The sequence below is a fragment of the Notolepis coatsorum genome, assembly GCF_963971535.1.
Source record: "Notolepis coatsorum genome assembly, chromosome: 13".
Lineage (NCBI taxonomy): Eukaryota > Metazoa > Chordata > Actinopteri > Aulopiformes > Paralepididae > Notolepis > Notolepis coatsorum.
In genome coordinates, this window is record NC_140177.1 from 8864344 (window position 1) to 8886769 (window position 22426).

At 40.3% G+C, this 22426-nt stretch overlaps 1 long non-coding RNA gene across 1 annotated transcript; it reads left to right on the forward strand.

Annotated features, from left to right (window-relative positions):
* The first annotated feature begins 1214 nt into the window (after positions 1–1214).
* LOC311239654 lies at positions 1215–1864 on the forward strand. The gene is made up of 4 exons (XR_014620443.1): positions 1215–1260; positions 1351–1431; positions 1541–1606; positions 1735–1864. It is a non-coding gene; the product is annotated as an uncharacterized lncRNA (long non-coding RNA).
* The last annotated feature ends 20562 nt before the right edge of the window (positions 1865–22426 follow it).

The window sequence follows — 22426 nt, forward strand, 5'->3', positions numbered from 1 at the left end:
ACTTGTAAATAGACAGTAATGTTACATCTAGACATACCAGATCTAGTAATAATAATAATAATAGTCCCTCAAACTGCAGGACATGTAAACAGTCAAGTTGCAGAACAACTGTTTGCACAAATGAGAAAGAACAATTACTTTTTAACGCAGCAACTACCATCGACCCATCTGTTCCTGATGAGAAACATCCTAGAACACTTCAACAACAACAAAAACAAGAAGCGAATGGACAACATCAAAAAGTTATTTGGGACGACAGCGGTGGCAATAAACAGCTACCACCAGGCTGTATTGGGTACATTTTCTACTTGCACTTGCATTAAAGATATTTAATGCATTAATCCTGTTTTTAATTGATCTAGGAAATAATGTATAAATGTCTTCATTCATCAAGTTCACTGTTCCTTACTAAGCTGTGTTTGTCATCTGCTTACAGTGTCATAGGAAGCAGTCCTTGATCTATCACTGGAAGCAGCTCAAGGTGTGCTCCCTGAAGCGGGTTCAGGTCTGCCCCCAGCAATGATAAGTAAGTGGAATTGCATGCCTGGGTCCTTAGAAAGTCTTAAAATGTCTTAAATTCAAGTTTAGCCGCCTTGACTGAAACCATGCATGATTTGTCCAATAATCATATTAAACTGCCACCCACCACCTTAAATAGTGAACTCTTAATTGCTCCAAGTCAAGAGTGCTAACTATTACACCATAGAACCTGGCTTCTGCAGCAGAAGCAGGCCTATAAAAACCTATGCCTACCTACAGTAATTCTTACCTCTACACTATTAGTTTTATTAAACATTGTTACTATTTCTCTTATATTTTTGTGTATGTCCATCCCTGTAGAACTTGAGATTCCAGTGGACAATGACTACTCACCAGATCAACCCTGGGCGAAGTCCCGAAACCCTATCCAACAACAACGGGTAGGCAAATTTCTACAAATAATTACTTTCTATGTAAAACTACTCATCTGTATCACAACAATGGTTATTATCTTCAGCTCAGTTATGTCCTGGACCGAAAGAGGCCTTCGGAAGAAATAATTGTGAAGGAAGGACAAACTTGTTTGACACAGGATGAGTTTTGGAGCCTTGGGTTGAACAGCTATATGGATTCAACTGTGAGTAGTCACATGGTCTAACAGATTAACATTTATTACCGAAGGGAGAGTTTCAGTCATGTTCACTATAATGTCTTAATTGTGATTTCTTGCAGATTGGAAATGCATGCCTGAAGCTCATTGGTGAACTGGCTCTGAAACGTGTATGACCTCTTTTTTAATTACACATTTAAAAGTAACTTTTGGTACTGAAGGCAGACTATTAATAATCATGTTTGTTTTTTCCTCATCAGGACATGGACATTTATATAGAAGACATGTATGTTGTTCCTACCTGGAAGGACCGAAGTATCAACCCGTTAGCTTCATTTCCGGTAAGTGTAATTAATTGATGAAATAAATATAATTATTCAGTTAGTAAATTGAATAAGCATAATGGCACATCCCTACTCTAATGGCAAACTCATGTTTCATAAATATTAGGCTGACATGAAGATGAAACATGCAATAGTCTTTCCAGCCTGGACCGAAAACCACTTTGTGCTATGTGTAAGTGAAATTAGTAATGCGTGTCTTATAAACTTAATCATGTCTGCCGTTCTGGGAGAATAGCAGAATCCACATTCCCACAGAAACCTGACTGACATGCTGTGCTTATTTTTACATACCCATTATAGGTCTTGAAGCCACGCATACAGGAGATTCTATTATTGGACTCGAAATACATAGAGCATACCTCTGGCTTTGGCGATGAAGACTACAGAACTGTTTTTAGGTACACAGATGAGAGCTACTTTTTGTTGTGTTCATATGGCATTTAGATGTGATGGTTCACCGATGAGCGATGCTGCCCTTGGGGGGAGGGAGTGCAGAGACTCAAACGCATCAGCGACCCAACTAACTGCGTGTCTGTCTGCATGAATAAAGACTTCTCAAAGTCCAGTTATTATACTGATATCGAATAATTAATTCTGCTCCCTCCCTCCAACCTTGGTTGCTATGCCCACACAAAACCGCATAACTTCACCCTGGACTCCGGTTTTCAAAGACCGGGGTTGCAGTGTAGCAAATCCCCGGTTGTGTGTGGCCGAACAGTGCAACTGCACACATACAATCATGGTTATATTAAATCCAGCGCTCGTGTGGACTGGGCCTAACTTGCCTGCCATTACGTTGCGTTCTGAAAAGCGAAACTGACCCTGAAAATGAAACGAAAATGGCCCTGTGTGTAACTGCAGCCATCTCTGTGCTAACAGTCACGTTTTTAGTACGAGAAGACAAGACAAAACTTCTTTCTCTGGTCTGCATCCCCTTAACAATTGTGTGTATTGAGCCGTACTGTATTGTACCCATTCTGCAATCTTGTTGAAATAAAGTTTTCATTCACACTCAAAATCTGTGTTCATTTTTTATTTTGCATACTAATGTTCTGTGTCTTGAGTCGTACTTGTATTGAAAAACTGATTTTATATGTCTGAGGAGAAGACCGGTACGTTGTGTGCCAGGTTCAAACAGTGCTGTATATGTACAGTTTATTCCTACTCCTATCCAAGCTCCGGGAGGGTCATCAAAGAGAAGTCGCCTATTCTTAGTCCTTGCCCCACAATGGTGGAATGAACTACCCACCCCAGTTAGGACAGCCGAATCCCGTCTAATCTTTCGCCGTCGACTAAAGACTCACTACTGCATTATCTAAATAAAAAAAATCTAACCCTAACTAACCTTACTGTCATGCACTTGTCCTAATAAACTAACCTACACTGTAGCACTCAACACTTTATGAACATTGTTACTGAGACGAAAGTTAAGTTTACTCTATTATTACTAGATCTGGTATGTCATAAATGTCTAGATGTACACTTTATGAACATTGTTACTGAGACGAAAGTTAAGTTTACTCTATTATTACTAGATCTGGTATGTCTAGAGATGTAACATTACTGTCTATGTACACATCATGTCTAGATGTACACTTTATGAACATTGTTACTGAGACTAAAGTTAAGTTTACTCTATTATTACTAGATCTGGTATGTCTAGATGTAACATTACTGTCTATTTACAAGTTTACTCTATTATTACATGTCATAAATGTCTAGATGTAACATTACTGTCTATGTACCTATGTAAACGAGACGAAAGTGAAGTTGAAAATGGTGCGCAGCAGTGCAAATACTTGTCCAGACCACTAATACTTGTCCAGACCGCCTCCAACCCGTCCAGCCTGGCTCTGCGGCTCTGCAGATACCCCCTATTGCCCTGAGGCGCTTTACTTCCGCATTCCACGATAACAACACAAGCGGGTGGGAGTGTCTTAACTTTCTCTCTACGGCTTTGTACCAGAAGAAGGCATTCAGTCTCCGGCGTCACAGGAGACACGTCACGGCTGGAGGGAGAAGCAGAAGCAGAAGATATCACATCGCCGCTAAACCTTACGCCAAAAAGTACACAGGTAAATCAAACTGGGCTTTTGTTTGACTAACTAACACTGAATATTAAATTGTGACTGTTATTAGTATTTCAGCTTATTGTTATTGTTTTGTTGGGAGACATGTCGCGGCCTTACAGTTAGCTGTGTGTCAGGAGATTAGCTTTAGCTGCTAACTGTTAGGTCTGTTAGCTCTGTTAGCTCTGTTAGCTCTACTGGCTAACTGTTAGCTCTGTTAGCCGGGAGACCAGCAGACGGTGGGCTAAGTGAGATGGACCTGCCGGGTCAGGAATATACCAACACGCGGTCTCAGTTTATAGCTAACGTTACCTCAAGTCGGTTAAATGTTTGACGAATGCAAGCAAACCGTCATCTTAACAGCCGTTAGCACGTTAGCTGCTAGCTAAGCCAGTTAGCAACCACCGTGGAAATGGAATATTAGCTGAGCCAGCCAGCTAGCGTGCTAACGTCGGCTACCAGCGCAGTGTTTGATTGATTGATTGAAAAGTTTATTAACAGATTGCAGAATGGGTACAGTACAGCTCAATACATACAATTGTTAAGAGGATGCAGACCTGAGAAAGACTTTCATCTTGTTTCCATCAGGGTCCCCCATTTTCAATTCATCATATGACACGTAGACAGTACTGCTACATTTATGACATACCAGATTTTCAAATACAGTACTGTTTGTGATACTAAAAAAATCCAGAAGAAGAGTATATACATTTGACATAGAAACTGTGCATTGGGGGAGGTTGGGTAGGTGGGGTGGGGCTGTACATTGGAGGTGGGGGGGGGGGGGGGGACACTGTACATTGGAATACTGACATACATTTGACATGGAAACTGTACATTGGAGGAGGTTGGGTAGGTGGGGTTGGGTGGGGCTGTACATTGGAATACTGACAAAGCCATGCTTGGTCTTTATTGTACAACTGGGTTAGGACATTTGTAGGGGCCAGTTTCGAATTGCAGTCTCGCGTAGGTGTTTTTTGAGAGTGTTTTTGAAAGTGGGTAGTGATTCACATTCCTTTACAGCTTTAGGTAGGGCGTTCCACATTGATGTGGCATAATTGCGAAACGTGTTTAGTCCCTTGTTTGAGCCGAATCTGGGTTTTACATGATTTGTGGAGCTCCCTCTGGTGTTGTGATCGTGGTATTCACTGACCTTTGGGAAGTATTTTGACATGTACATGGGTACCTTGGTCGCGTAGTGTATCTTGTAGACCAGGCCCATTGCAAGTTGCTGTACTCGGTCGTCTACTCTAAGCCAGGGTTCGAAATTAACGGGGGCTTGGGGCATAATGCCCTTGAAAATGGACAAAATGCCCTTGAAAACCAGTTAAGGGGGGCACTTAATGCCCCCGACAGTTTACTAATTATATATATTTATCCGGTAATGGAGCGTCTGTATCGTACGGTTCAGATGACGCGCAAATAAAAAAAATCATTTGGCGGAGCCTGTGTTCTGCACTGGCTGCAGGCAGCAGCAGCAGCAGCAGCAGCAGTCAGTTTGTGTAAAAATGGCACGCACAATATAAATCAATCTTCATTACGACTTTAAAAACATAGCCATTAACATTACATAGGCCTACACACATCTTGCCATAGCGTTAGCAGTTTGTAAACACAACGCACGTTTTAACTATGGTAGCCCGACGCAGCCCGCAAGCTAATACTGTACAGTCAATGAAATGTCACCGTAGCTACTAGCTACTGTAGCAGAGGAGGAAATGGGAGTCTGAGAGGCGGGGTGTTTAAAGACAATGATAGGCGTTTATTCAACATCCAAGAAGGCTAACATACAACTGTGTTTTACTAACTCCAACCGGGACTATTGCCGCTTTCGCGCTGCTTGTTGATGTTATGAACGTGACCGGAACTGAAGGTGCCACACGCTAAAATGTCCGTGGGGACCCGGCGCCAACCCATAGATAGTTCCAACTCACCGAATTACTTAATCCACCACAGTTGCACTCAATATTTAAATAATGTTAGTCTAAATAAATGTAGACAGAAACATAATAATTTCAAGCAGAAAATGAATCTTTCCATTAAGAACTGACAATCAGGGAATTGGGCGGCGTGGCTCAGGGGTAGAGCGGGTTGTCCAATGATCGAAGGGTTGGTGGTTCGAATCCCGCTCAAGCCCATGTCCATCCCACTGCCGTTGTGTCCTTGGGCAAGACACTTAACCTACTTGCCTCGTATGAATGTGTATGCATGTGAATGAATGTTGGTGGTGGTCGGAGGGGCCGTAGGCGATGATTATTCGCCACGCTTCCGTGAGTCTGCCTCAGGGCAGCTCTGGCTGCAATTGTAGCTTACCACCACCGGTATGACTGTGTATGAATGAATAATGGACTCTGTGAAGCGCTCTGGGTCTCATGAAGAGCGCTATATAAATCCAAGTCATTATTATTATTATTATTATTATTATTATTATTATTATTATTATTATTATTATTATTATTATTATTATTATTATTATTATTATTGTTTTTGTGTGTTTATATTAATTAAAGAAAGGAAAGTCTAGTGCTGGCTGAGCATATTGTTTGTTTGCACTAAGTTAATACTTTGACAAATGTAGCCTATATTTTTCAGTCAGTTCGGTCTTTGTGTGCCAAACATTATTTAAGGCTGTAAACACTGTAAACCTTTTATTTTATTTTTAATAAATGAGAAGCATGTTTAGATTTGAGTGTTAATTTTTTTTTAATAAAAAGTAACGTATATCGAACTGAAAACCGTGACCCTAAAATCGTGATACGAACCAAACCGTCCATTTTGTGAACCGTCCCACCCCTACCGTTTATCATAAAAATTCAGTGCCCCCGAAATACAAAAAAAAGCCCCCGAAAATCAATTAAGGGGGGCAAAAAAAGCCCTTGAAAAAAAATGTTAATTTCTAACCCTGCTCTAAGCCATCCTAGGTTGTCAAAGTGGGCAGGGGTGAGGTGGGTTCTAGGAGTCAGGTCAAGTAGTAGTCTGACTAGCTTGTTTTGAGATGTTTGTAATTTGTTTTTTAGTGCCTTTGAGGTGCTTTGGTACCATGAGGTGCAAGCATAGTCGTAGTACCCTTGAATGAGTGCTCCTGCTAGAGTCTTCAGGGTATTCTTGTTTACCAGAGAGGAGATCCGGTACAAGAATCGCGTTCGTTGGTTGACTTTTTTTATTACATTGGATGCCATTTTGTCACAGGAAAGATTAGCCTCTAGGATGGAACCCAGGTAGGTAATTTCATCTTTCCTTGTGATAATATTGTCACCCACTGTAACCGAGAAGCCGTCGGTCTTGCTGAGTTTGTTATTTGAACCGAAGAGAATGGACTCTGTTTTGCCCATGTGTAATGATAGTTTGTTGTCGGCGAGCCATATGCAGATTTTGCCTAGTTCCGACTCAACTCAATTTACATGTTCGAAAAGGAGTAGGAAGAAGTACACTTATTTAATCCTACCCCGTTCCCACTACTCAAATGAGTGCACGAATTTAAAACAAAATATGATATATATATATATATATATATATATATATATATATATATATATGCAAAAAAAAATAAACTATTATGTAAAACATGAAAGAAATAAAATAGAAATGTAAACACCCATGAATGTCAAGTCCCTTCCTCATCCCTGTACCTCGTGAACATTTCCTTATAAATCAGTTTGAATTGTCTCATATTTGGACATTGCTTTAGCACCACATTCAGACCTGACGTTACATTTTCCTGCTCGATACTAAATTAATTGATTGTTTTTGTTTTAAATCCAGACATCCAACCGGCGTTAGCAGGCTAGCTAGCTCAGAGTGTGGAGGGGTACAGCTGTGCTGAGCTAATGTTAATGTTAATCGTCCAAGGACCCTCATCTGAAAATCTATTTGTTATCACATAGGATTTAATCCAGAATTCCATAACTGTATACTGTAAGGGGAGAGAGAACTGGGAAGAGCAGAATTGTCATTCTTAGAATAGAATAGAAATACTTTATTCATGCCGAGGGAAATGTGGCACTACAGATCGCTCACAGTAAACGGTAAACATTTAGGTAGTCAAAAACAAAAGTCACGAATAAGAATAGAAATAAGACTTAAGAATAAAATACGGTCTAGGATATACATTTTCTGTTATGTATATACATTCTAATATAACACATACAGTAATTGTACAGTAAAGAGTGTGGAATTGTACAGTGTCGATTTAAGAATAAAGTAAAAGTCCAGGGCCCTATATCAACGTTGCGTACGCACAGATATGTGCGTAACCCGTGCGTACGATCATTTCTAAGCAAAGTGTGGTACTTATCAATTTGAACTTGTGCTTGACTTTGTGCGTATATCTAAGCACAGCTCGGAGAGCATGCGTAGCTGGCGCCCGGTGGTAGAATATTATTCAGTCTGCAACGCGGAAATAAGCTTCCGTGCATTACTTCCAACACTGGCATGTTTAACTTCTGTATGACCCGTAATTCATTATAGTTCATTGTAAAATAGCGACAGTAGTGTAATAACGGGCTCACGTGCGAACAAGAGGTTGGCCTGCTTGTTTGGCACGGGGGGGGGGGCAGACGAAGAACACTCACCTCCAAACCCGATTAAATATGGTTTCAAATAAAAAGCTAAATACTATTATTTTGTGTGTCATGTTTCCAAATAAGATTGGCCACAACTAAATGCTTTCTACTTCAATTTGTTGGTTAGAATAGAAGATTACCTCTGTTGAAACTTCACTGAGACTAAAAGTAAAAGACAGTTTTTTTTGTGAGCTCCGCGCACAGGCGTGATAATAATAACAATAATAATAATTAGGGATGCCCCGATCGATCGTCCAGCGATCGGTATCGGCCGATATTGAGTATAAATATGAGATCGGGGAATTCCGATAATGAGTCATATTCGCCGATCGCGGAAACTGATCAAGTGGATATCTTACTCGCTTGTCTCAGACGCACAGGACCTGCAAACTGCTCCTCCTCCCTAGCTCCGCCGCACCCGTGTAGAGTTTGTAAACAGAGGAGGCGGCTTCTCTGCTGAGTCTAGATAGTGCATTCGACCTGAGCTAACGTTAGCTACCTAGCTATCGTTACTGTTTAAACAAAATTACCCAGTCAACTATTCACTTTTAGTAGGCATTGTCTAACGGTATTTAGCCGGCTAGCTACTGATAGCTCCGGATATCAACAAATGCCCCAGGAAGTCTAGTAGTCCATGTTGATATCTCCGTTAGCTTGCGTTAGCTGACGTTAGTTCACAGTTCAAAACGAAATGTCCGATTGAACTAAATAGTTGTCTTAACGTCATCTAGCCGGCTAGCAGTAGCTACAGATAGCTCCTGATATCAATGTCTTATAACATTGATTGAATGCGTATTCGAGCTGAGGGCTTGCTGAATGTGACGGTAGTAACGTTATACCAATAGGGTCCAGCTGCAGCGCCGGATAATCCTTTTTGGAGCTGGAGGCTACTAGAGTACACAGACAGTGGCGCTGTTTGCAGATAGCGAGCATTTTGACTTGTTGCGTGGTGGCGATGTCTCGCAGATAATACAAGTACAAGTCTAATTATATAATATATATATTTTATATAAATAAAAAAAAAACTATATAAAATCATTTTAATCAAAAACGATCGGTATCGGCCGATATGGCTCACGACGATCGGTATCGGTGGCAAAAAACGTGATCGGGGCATCCCTAATAATAATAGCTTTATTTTATATAGCGCCTTTCAAGAGACCCAAGGTCGCTTTACATAGATAGGGGGGGAATAACAAAGTAACAAACATGGACAGACACAACATATAAATATGATGATGGGATTCAGCCTCGTAAAACCCGTAATTTGAAGGCTATATGGAATCTTCTTTGACACACACACACACACGACACAATAGCCTACTCAGTCACTATACAAACAAACCGAAAACATAAATCAGATTTAGAGCAGAGCAACATTTATATAATGAAAGCGCAACAGAACAGGGCAGCAGCGACGTCACCCCACACACCAGCAAATAATAATAATCAAACTCACCACTTCGCTGTGTTGATGTCAGCAAGGCGTTGAACAACGTTAACAAAACTTCGCCAACTGGCTATATTCCAACTTCAACCTATGCCGCTTCGGTCTGGCTAATTTGTTCATCCACCTGAGCGCTCCCCTCGAGTTATCCCTGCAGGCTGCGGAGGGAGACATCCAAATGTTTCCAAAAATGCAACTTTCCCTTGACTATTTTATCTGTTAACCTATACATCTTGACTCCTCAGACACGAGGCTTTCACGCTCTTGATGACAGCACTACGTTACGCGAAAATGAAACAGAAACTTATGGTTATCCTATAACCCTAGTTATGAGTATAGCGAGCGCGAAAAAAAAAAAAAGACGCAATGAAAAAAAATTTTTTTTAAAGAGGGCACTGCCCGGCCTGGCCGGGCCCGAATTATTTATTTAAAAACAAAGCCCTACCCAGCCCGAACCCGTCGGGTAGGGCCCCGTCGGGCTTGGGCAAGGTTGCAGTGCACTAATTCGAATCCCATGCCCACCGAACGAGGCTTCGAAGTATTTAAGACGGGCCTAAACTAATTTAAATCTAAAACTTTTAATTCAAAAGATGTAATAATTAAATTATTTGTTTAGTTTTTTCAGCAATTCGTTGCCGCCATCTTTAGTGTTACAGCCCCTCACACTCCAGTTCTCAGGCTGCAGCTGGCTGTGGCTCCAGGGGAGTTTTGACACCACAACATCAGTAAGTACAATTATTTATTTGATTGTTTCCATGTCTCTTATTTTCTGTCTAAATATGCTGTCTAATGTTGAATCTGTTGTTTATTTCTCTTCAATATATGTAAGATAAGATAAGATAATCCTTTATTGATCCCCTAGGGGAAATTCAGGTGTCAGAGCAGCATGGGGGGGGGGGGGGGGTACAGATTCACAGTACAGTACAATATAGTAATATAATAATTAATAATAAAGTACTATAAAAAGTAATAAATAAAGTAATATAAAATATAAAATAGTAATATAAAGGTACAAACGCAAGAGAGACCAGTGTTATGAGTCTCTAGCGCAAAGAATCAAGATAGAACCAAGGTAGTCGTTGAGTCTCTAGTTCTCATGTCCCGAGTTGAGACAGTGATAACTCTGCAGCAGAACCGGCCGCCCGAGCCCTTGGTTGTGGAGCCTGATGGCTGCCGGTATAAAGGACCGGCCCAGGCGGTTTGTGGTGTGTCGGGGGGGGGGGGGGGGTGAGTCTTAGGCTGAACGTGCTCTTCATTCTGGGCCGCTCCTCGTAGAGGGGGTGAGAGGGGTTCTCCAAGATGGCTTCTAGCTTTTTCCTCATCCTCCTGTCAGCCACCACCTCTAGGTTATCCAGCTTAGGGCTGGGCGATAAAACGATAACGATAAATATCGCGATAAATTATTTCCTCGAAATAAACATGAAATGTGGTCGCAAAGTTTCGATATATCGATTTTCCAAGTTTGGCTCCGCTCAGCCTCGGCTCAACACACTCACTAACAACAACCAACGTTACGTGATGACGTGACGTGCTTACGCACCACAGCTCCAGATGCGCCACTGTTTTGGTTTAGGACTCAAGGCTGGCGCTAGGATAATTAGCTTGCACAGCTCTATGTTATATATTTACGTGCCGTGTATGCGTGTGACGTGAATTCTGATGCCACGGTTATAGTAGTGTGTGGTATACGGTGGACGTCGTTGCAATGTATTCTGGCGGAACAGAGTATTTTAGGGATATTTAGGACATTTGGATACATGCGTGGCTAGGATAATTAGCTTGCACGGTGAGATTTTATATATTTACGTGCAGAGTATGTATGTGGCGTGAATTCTGATGCCACGGTTATAGTAGTGTGTGGTATACGGTGGACGTCGTTGCAATTTATTGGGGCGGAACAGAGTATTTTAGGGATATTTACTAGGGGTGGGAATCACCAGTTTCATCACGATACGATATCGATTCTTTGGACAACGATACGATATTTGCCGATATCACAAATTCTGCCACGATACGATACGATTCGATTCAGGTGCCTGCGATTGATATGAGGCGATATTATGTGCCCATTTAGATCAACTAAAAAAAGGCTACGGAAATATCAATTGATGTTTTTATTTTTGAGCTCTTCCAGACATTTAAATGAAAAACAATCTATTATTTTTAATACAAATAGACCTCCTGTTCACTTTTTATATATTGAGCTTTAAACTTTTAAGTAAAGCTAAAACCCCTTCCTCTCCCAAACTTCCTACAATTGTTTTATGTTGCATGATGATCATGAAAAAAGTAGTAGAACGCACTCACCTCACTAGACTTGACAGTGGGTGCTGTAACCTCTAATATCATACATAAAAATAGGGAAACAATGTCCAGGCACGCAATCCAAATTTTTCCAAAACTACCTGGCGTTCTATCGCCATCCTCTAAGACAAACTCTAACCTTAACCAACTTCGAACGAGCGCCTAAGCTTAACCAGTGTAGACACTTGCGGTCCCACGATTGGGCGTACATGGCACATGACCAGAAATCAGGGTTAGAAATTAACTTTTTTTTTCAATGGCTTTTTTTGCCCCCCTTAATTGATTTTCGGGGGCTTTTTTTTGTATTTCGGGGGCACTGAATTTTTATGATAAACGGTAGGGGTGGGACGGTTCACAAAATGGACGGTTTGGTTCGTATCACGATTTTGGGGTCACGGTTTTCAGTTCGATATACGTAAATTTTTATTAAAAAAAAATGTAACACTCAAATCTAAACATGCTTCTCATTTATTAAAAATAAAATAAAAGGTTTACAGTGTTTACAGCCTTAAATAATGTTTGGCACACAAAGACCGAACTGACTGAAAAATATAGGCTACATTTGTCAAAGTATTAACTTAGTGCAAACAAACAATATGCTCAGCCAGCACTAGACTTTCCTTTCTTTAATATAAACACACAAAAACAATGTCAACCATGTTTAAATTCCCTGATTGTCAGTTCTTAATGGAAATATTTGTTTTCTGCTTGAAATTATTATGTTTCTGTCTACATTTATTTAGACTAACATTATTTAAATATTGAGTGCAACTGTGGTGGATTACGTAATTCGGTGAGTTGGAACTATCTATGGGTTGGCGCGGGTCCCCACGGACATTTTAGCGTGTGGCACCTTCAGCTCCGGTAACGTTAGGAGGAGTTCATAACATCAACATGCAGTGGGACAGCGGTAATAGTCCCGGTTGGAGTTAGTAAAACACAGTTGTATGTTAGCCTTCTTGGATGTTGAATAAACGCCTATCATTGTCTTTAAACACCCCGCCTCTCAGACTCCCATTTCCTCCTCTGCTACAGTAGCTAGTAGTAGCTACGGTGACATTTCATTGACTGTACAGTATTAGCTTGCGGGCTGCGTCTGGCTACCATAGTTAAAACGTGCGTTGTTTTGTACAAACTGCTAACGCTATGGCAAGATGTGTGTATGCCTATGTAATGTTAATGGCTATGTTTTTAAAGTCGTAATGAAGATTGATTTATATTGTGCGTGCCATTTTTACACAAACTGACTAGCACCTGGCTGCAGCTGGACCCTATTGGGCTACAGTGCTGCTGCTGCCTGCAGCCAGTGCAGAACACCGGCTCCGCCAAATTAATTTTTTTATTTGCGCGTCATCTGAACCGTACGATACACAGACGCTCCATTACCGGATAAATATATATAATTAGTAAACTGTCGGGGGCATTAAGTGCCCCCCTTAACTGATTTTCGAGGGCATTTTGTCCATTTTCAAGAGCATTATGCCCCAAGCCCCTGTTAATTTCGAACCCTGCCAGAAATGACCTGGCCAATCAGAGACGCGGAAACGCAGTTCTGTTGTAGAAGGCAGAGCCGTATAATTAGAGTTGCGACACACTTTGATCTCGCTGACAGGATATCACGTGGCTCACGTAGCTCCCTTTAGTTCCAATTTGGCCTTCCTGTCGACTTGATTTCAGCGGGACAGAACGGCACGGCTCTGGGCAGAACTAATTATACGGCTCTGCTACTACTGTTACAGCAATTTTTGGTACTTATTTACACAATGTGCATTGATCACTGTTGCGTTATATCATTTACATGTCTTTATATATATATATATATATATATTACTTTATATCACTAGGCGATGGCGGCAATTTCGAACGTTAAATGCTAGCTACTGATGACTTATTTTACATTAGCCATATCACCAGTTGTTACACACTCAAGCATAATTGTATTAATCAGCCCACATTACAGTTATATGTTGACAACACTTTATATTCAATATATATAATAGCATTTCAGGGGAGTGGCAGAGAGACTTGTGCTTCTATGGTCATAAATACACACATCCTAATGCTATCTATAAGACATTCATACATGCACATGTGGAAATGCAGTGAATATCATTTTCAGTATATATATATATTTATTTATATATACTGTATTTCAGAATAAGGGAAAATATGTTTATGCCCTTGTGCCATGAGATAAAATGTCACTCAACACAAAATTTGATTAGATTAGATTAAAATGCATCGTCATTATACAGCACAAGTACAGTACAACGGAAATAAGTTTGGCATCCAACCGGAGTGCAAATATAGCAGTAAAGTGCAATAGCAATATTCAATGTACAGGTGATTAGACTGGATACAAAATATATAAAGAGTACTACTGAGTAATAATTATAACCAGATGTACAGTATGTACGGTGTTATAGTATTATTATCTACAGTGATACAGGTTTAAAGACACTATGGTAGTAAGTCATACTGGCCAGCGGTATAACTAGTAAGAGTACATAAGGGATATGTACAGATATAGATATAGTAACTAGGGATGTCCGATATTATCGTCCGACCGATATTATCGGCCGATATCGGCAGTAAAATGTGATATCGGAAAATATCGGTATCGGTTTAAAAACAAAAAAAAACAATAACAATATTTGTTATATATATATCCAGTGAAATTATTAGTTACCTGAAATTATTCAGTTTTTTGGACGGGCAAACCCTGCATATATCGGTATCGGTTGATATCGGTATCGGAAATTAAGAGTTGGACAATATCGGAATATCGGTATCGGTAAAAAAGCCAATATCGAGCATCCCTAATAGTAACTACAGGTATGAAAAAAGGATTATATGCAGGTATATACCGACAAATGTGTATAAATATATATACGGTAAATATATGTATACGTATATACAGCATTATTGATATCATACAGAGTTGTATGGGTAAACAAGAATACCCTGAAGACTCTGGCAGGAGCACTCATTCAAGGGTACTACAACTATGCTTGCACCTCATGGTACCAAAGCACCTCAAAGGCACTAAAAACCAAATTACAAACATCTCAAAACAAACTAGTCAGACTACTGCTTGACCTGACTCCTAGAACCCACCTCACCCCTGCACACTTTGCCAACCTAGGATGGCTTAGAGTAGACAACAGAGTACAGCAACTTGCAATGGGCCTGGTCTACAAGATACACTACACGACCAAGGTACTAGGGATGGGTACCGAATTCGGTACTTTTGAGGTACCGAACCGAAACACGTCGGTACTACCGAGTATCGAATCAAGTGAGAAACCGAAAAAAAAATAAAAAAAAAATAAAAAAAAATATTTTTTATTAATTTTTTTTTTTTACCTTTTTTTTTTTTTTTACCTTTTTTCTTTTCATGTCAACGTTCACACGCACAATATATGCTTACCTAGGATTTGACTTGATTCAACAACAAAGCAGTCGGAGCAATGACAAGCCGAAAACTGTCGAAATTGTAGTTATTTGAAGTTTGGATTTTTTTTTACGACTGAGGTAGGTAAATAAAATTTCGACAGTTTTCGGCTTGTCATTGCTCCGACTGCTTTGTTGTTGAATCAAGTCAAATCCTAGGTAAGCATATATTGTGCGTGTGAACGTTGACACGAAGAAGAAAAAAAAGTAAAAAAAAAAAAAAAAAGTAAAAAAAAAAATTTAATACAAAATATTTTTTTTTATTTTTTTTTTATTTTTTTTTAAAGTACCGAAAACAGGTACCGTTGGGTACCGGTATCGATTCACAGGTACCGGTACCGGTACCGGTATCGGTTCAAATGTGAAAGGTACCCATCCCTACAAGGTACCCATGTACATGTCAAAATACTTCCCAAAGGTCAGTGAATACCACGATCACAACACCAGAGGGAGCTCCACAAATCATGTAAAACCCAGATTCGGCTCAAACAAGGGACTAAACACGTTTTGCAATTATGCCACAACAATGTGGAACGCCCTACCCAAAGCTGTAAAGGAATGTAAATCACTACCCACCTTCAAAAACACTCTCAAAGAACACCTACGGGAGACTGCAATTCAAAACTGGCCCCTACAAATGTCCTAACCCAGTTGTACAATAAAGACCAAGCATGGCTTTGTCAGTATTCCAATGTACAGCTCCACCCAACCCCACCCCACCTACCCAACCTCCTCCAATGTACAGTTTCTATGTCAAATGTATATACTCTTCTTCTGGATTTTTTTAGTATCACAAACGGTACTGTATTTGAAAATCTGGTATGTCATAAATTTATAGATGTAGCAGTACTGTCTATCTGTATGTCATGTGTGTCATATGATGAATTGAAAATGGGGGACCCTGATGGAAACAAGACGAAAGTCTTTCTCAGGTCTGCATCCTCTTAACAATTGTATGTATTGAGCTGTACTGTACTGTACCCATTCTGCAATCTGTTAATAAACTTATCAATCAATCAATCAATCAATCAATATGCAGGTGTAGTAGTAATATGGTAGGCATATTCACCTTATCAGTCTTCTAGTTCAGTGATTCCCAACCTTTTTTTATCATCAGAAGCATGAATAGTCTCTCCACTACAATAAAAAAATAAAGATAAATAAATAAACATCTAGACATGATTTTTGAATGTTAACAGTAGGCTACCGGGTAGCCGCTAAAACGCGAATCAGTTGACTATCACTTTCTGTAGCTAGCCTAGCACGCTAGTTAACTTTCTCGGCTCGTCTGCAGTCAGCCGCCAGAGGCGAAAATGTGTGACAAACGAAAAGGAGATGATGGCAGCTCATCTGCAAAAAAAGTTAGGACCTACAGCAATCGCGAAAATTACATCACCATGGGCTTCACTGAGGGACCAGACAAACGACCTGAGTGTGTGATTTGTGGAGAAAAGTTGGCAAACTCGAGCCTGAAGCCCAGCAAGCTGAAGAGACATCAGGCGTCTAAGCACCCAGAAACCGTTGGGAAGGATCCAGACTTTTTTCGGAGGAAAGAACAGTCTCTCAAGGCGAACAAGCCTGTTGATGTTAGAGTAGCGTGGAGCAGGGGTGGCAGTGATTTACAGAAGGCTACCGAAGCCTCCTTTGAGTGTTCGCTTTTAATTGCAAAAGCAAAGAAACCGCACAATATTGGCGAGCAGCTCATCAAACCAGCCTGCATCAAAATGGTTTAGAAACTGTGCGGCCCACAGGTGGCGGATAAACTAAAATCAGTACCACTCTCGAACAATGTAGTGAAATACCGAATTGATAAGATGTCAAGTGATTGCGAGCAGCAGCTGTCAGAAAAGCTTAGAAAGGGTCCATTTGCCATACAACTTGATGAAACTACAACTGTCGCAGACGAGGCTGTGCTCATCGTTTATGTGCAATATATTGAAAATGAGGATCTGAAGCAGGACATTCTCATGTCAGTCAACCTTACTACCACCACTCGAGGTGAGGATATTTTTACTGCAGTGGATTCTTACTTCATTCAACATAAATGCAAACCGTTCACCATTAGGGCCTGATTTGAGAGGATGAATACAGGATTTGAATATTGGCCAAAATTTTGAAATACATAAGGTGCAAGATTAGATTTGTTGATTGAAGACACAAGTCAAAGAAGCATAGTGGGTCTAATTATGATGCATATGCCTGTGTATAAGCAGTTTGTTATTAAAATGACAAAAAAAAGGTATTAAACCCAGATAGGACAGATTCTCTCTGCTACTGATTGGAATTTCCTGTCTCATATTTAGTTTAATTTGTTGCATTGATTTGTTCCATAAATGCAAACCGTTCACCATTAGGGACTGATTTGAGAGGATGAATACAGGATTTGAATATTGGCCAAACATTTTGAAATGCATATGGTGCAAGATGAGATTTGTTGATTGAAGGAACAAGTTAAAGAAGCATAGTGGGTCTAATTGTGATGCATATGCCTGTGTATAAGCAGTTTGTTATTAAAATGACAAAAAAAAGGTATTAAACCCAGCTAGGACAGATTCTCTCTGCTACTGATTGGAATTTCCTGTCTCCTATTTAGTTTAATTTGTTGCATTGATTTGTTCCATAAATGCAAACCGTTCACCATTAGGGCCTGATTTGAGAGGATGAATACAGCATTTGAATATTGGCCAAACATTTTGAAATGCATATGGTGCAAGATGAGATTTGTTGATTGAAGGCACAAGTCAAAGAAGCATAGTGGGTCTAATTGTGATGCATATGCCTGTGTATAAGCTGTTTGTTATTAAAATGAAAAAAAAAAAGTATTTTATGGTATCTTATTCGGAGGGGGTCCGCGAATTTCATCAGAGATGTTTGGGGTTCCCTGGGGGGAAAAAGGTTGGGAACCACTGTTCTAGTTGAACCTGGAATGATGTGACAAATAAACCTCTTGATTCTTGGTTGTAATCAGATGTACTAATACGAATACGATCGAAACTAGTGTTGCTCACTTTACCAACGTCAGTATGGTTTTGAATTGATTGATTGAACACTTTATTAACAGATTGCAGAATGGGTACAGTACAGTACAGCTCAATACATACAATTGTTAAGGGGATGCAGACCAGAGAAAGACTTTCGTCTTGTTTACATCAGGGTCCCCCATTTTCAATTCATCATAACATATATGACACACACGACATACAGATATACAGTACTGCTACATCTATACATTTATGACATACCAGATTTGCAAATACAGTACTGTTTGTGATACAAAAAGTGTCCAGAAAAAGAGTGTATATACATTTAACGTTACATATACATGGTAACGTTATCTAACTGCATTTAGAATCTAACAAGCTATTAACTTATGATAAACATTAACTAAAGATTGCTACATAAAATACCACTATTGACTACATCCATGAGTGGTCTGCTAATGCGTTAAAATGTAAAAAATGCAGTAAGTAAAGTAAACTTATGAGCGAGTGCCGCCTCGGCAACAATGAAATGAATGGCGGTGAGCTGAAAGCTTGAACTAGTACCCATAGATGTATATAGAACACTAGATAGCTTAAGGCGGAGTCACCAGCGTCACTGAACCGCCGCCATCTTGCAAACGGGTTGGTTTATTACAAGCATTATTAATGTGGCTATGATTCAAGCGGTTTGTAAAAAAATACATCTTTAACATTTTTTTTATAAGTATGCAGTATCATAACTACATCTTTGATGTTTAACCAACCCGTTTGTAAATCCGTCAATATTTCAGCGAGTTATGAGTATTTTTGTCTGTGCAGCTCACTCACTCTCACTCAAGGCTGACCTACGCAAGATGGCGGCGGTTCAGTGACGTCGCTCTCCATTGGCCGACAGCGAATATCTATGGCAAGCTATCTAGTGTTCTATATATATCTATGTACGTACCCCCCCTGAGGCGCTTTACTTCCGCATTCCACGATAACAACACAAGCGGGTGGGAGTGTCTTAACTTTCTCTCTACGGCTTTGTACCAAAGAAGGCATTCAGTCTCCGGCGTCACAGGAGACACGTCACGGCTGGAGGGAGAAGCAGAAGATATCACATCGCCGCTAAACCTTACGCCAAAAAGTACACAGGTAAATCAAACTGGGCTTTTGTTTGACTAACTAACACTGAATATTAAATTGTGACTGTTATTAGTATTTCAGCTTATTGTTATTGTTTTGTTGGGAGACATGTCGCGGCCTTACAGTTAGCTGTGTGTCAGGAGATTAGCTTTAGCTGCTAACTGTTAGCTCTGTTAGGTCTGTTAGCTCTGTTAGCTCTGTTAGCTCTACTGGCTAACTGTTAGCTCTGTTAGCCGGGAGACCAGCAGACGGTGGGCTAAGTGAGATGGACCTGCCGGGTCAGGAATATACCAACACGCGGTCTCAGTTTATAGCTAACGTTACCTCAAGTCGGTTAAATGTTTGACGAATGCAAGCAAACCGTCATCTTAACAGCCGTTAGCACGTTAGCTGCTAGCTAAGCCAGTTAGCAACCACCGTGGAAATGGAATATTAGCTGAGCCAGCCAGCTAGCGTGCTAACGTCGGCTACCAGCGCAGTGTTATCGTTTGAACTTTGGATTGATTGATTGATTGATTGAAAAGTTTATTAACAGATTGCAGAATGGGTTGGGTAGGGGACACACACACATTTTACACTGTACATTGGAATATTGACAAAGCCTTACTTGGTCATTTACTGTACAACTAGGTTAGGACATTTGTAGGGGCCAGTTTCGAATTGCAGTCTCACGTAGGTGTTTTTTGAGAGTGTTTTTGAAAGTGGGTAGTGATTCACATTCCTTTACAGCTTTGGGTAGGGCGTTCCACATTGATGTGGCATAATTGCGAAACGTGTTTAGTCCCTTGTTTGAGCCGAATCTGGGTTTTACATGATTTGTGGAGCTCCCTCTGGTGTTGTGATCGTGGTATTCACTGACCTTTGGGAAGTATTTTGACATGTACATGGGTACCTTGGTCGCGTAGTGTATCTTGTAGACCAGGCCCATTGCAAGTTGCTGTACTCTGTCGTCTACTCTAAGCCATCCTAGGTTGTCAAAGTGGGCAGGGGTGAGGTGGGTTCTAGGAGTCAGGTCAAGTAGTAGTCTGACTAGCTTGTTTTGAGATGTTTGTAATTTGTTTTTTAGTGCCTTTGAGGTGCTTTGGTACCATGAGGTGCAAGCATAGTCGTAGTACCCTTGAATGAGTGCTCCTGCTAGAGTCTTCAGGGTATTCTTGTTTACCAGAGAGGAGATCCGGTACAAGAATCGCGTTCGTTGGTTGACTTTTTTTTATTACATTGGATGCCATTTTGTCACAGGAAAGATTAGCCTCTAGGATGGAACCCAGGTAGGTAATTTCATCTTTCCTTGTGATAATATTGTCACCCACTGTAACCGAGAAGCCGTCGGTCTTGCTGAGTTTGTTATTTGAACCGAAGAGAATGGACTCTGTTTTGCCCATGTGTAATGATAGTTTGTTGTCGGCGAGCCATATGCAGATTTTGCCTAGTTCCGACTCAACTCAATTTACATGTTCGAAAAGGAGTAGGAAGAAGTACACTTATTTAATCCTACCCCGTTCCCACTACTCAAATGAGTGCACGAATTTAAAACAAAATATGATATATATATATATATATATATATGCAAAAAAAAATAAACTATTATGTAAAACATGAAAGAAATAAAATAGAAATGTAAACACCCATGAATGTCAAGTCCCTTCCTCATCCCTGTACCTCGTGAACATTTCCTTATAAATCAGTTTGAATTGTCTCATATTTGGACATTGCTTTAGCACCACATTCAGACCTGACGTTACATTTTCCTGCTCGATACTAAATTAATTGATTGTTTTTGTTTTAAATCCAGACATCCAACCGGCGTTAGCAGGCTAGCTAGCTCAGAGTGTGGAGGGGTACAGCTGTGCTGAGCTAATGTTAATGTTAATCGTCCAAGGACCCTCATCTGAAAATCTATTTGTTATCACATAGGATTTAATCCAGAATTCCATAACTGTATACTGTAAGGGGAGAGAGAACTGGGAAGAGCAGAATTGTCATTCTTAGAATAGAATAGAAATACTTTATTCATGCCGAGGGAAATGTGGCACTACAGATCGCTCACAGTAAACGGTAAACATTTAGGTAGTCAAAAACAAAAGTCACGAATAAGAATAGAAATAAGACTTAAGAATAAAATACGGTCTAGGATATACATTTTCTGTTATGTATATACATTCTAATATAACACATACAGTAATTGTACAGTAAAGAGTGTGGAATTGTACAGTGTCGATTTAAGAATAAAGTAAAAGTCCAGGGCCCTATATCAACGTTGCGTACGCACAGATATGTGCGTAACCCGTGCGTACGATCATTTCTAAGCAAAGTGTGGTACTTATCAATTTGAACTTGTGCTTGACTTTGTGCGTATATCTAAGCACAGCTCGGAGAGCATGCGTAGCTGGCGCCCGGTGGTAGAATATTATTCAGTCTGCAACGCGGAAATAAGCTTCCGTGCATTACTTCCAACACTGGCATGTTTAACTTCTGTATGACCCGTAATTCATTATAGTTCATTGTAAAATAGCGACAGTAGTGTAATAACGGGCTCACGTGCGAACAAGAGGTTGGCCTGCTTGTTTGGCACGGGGGGGGGGGCAGACGAAGAACACTCACCTCCAAACCCGATTAAATATGGTTTCAAATAAAAAGCTAAATACTATTATTTTGTGTGTCATGTTTCCAAATAAGATTGGCCACAACTAAATGCTTTCTACTTCAATTTGTTGGTTAGAATAGAAGATTACCTCTGTTGAAACTTCACTGAGACTAAAAGTAAAAGACAGTTTTTTTTGTGAGCTCCGCGCACAGGCGTGATAATAATAACAATAATAATAATTAGGGATGCCCCGATCGATCGTCCAGCGATCGGTATCGGCCGATATTGAGTATAAATATGAGATCGGGGAATTCCGATAATGAGTCATATTCGCCGATCGCGGAAACTGATCAAGTGGATATCTTACTCGCTTGTCTCAGACGCACAGGACCTGCAAACTGCTCCTCCTCCCTAGCTCCGCCGCACCCGTGTAGAGTTTGTAAACACAGAGGAGGCGGCTTCTC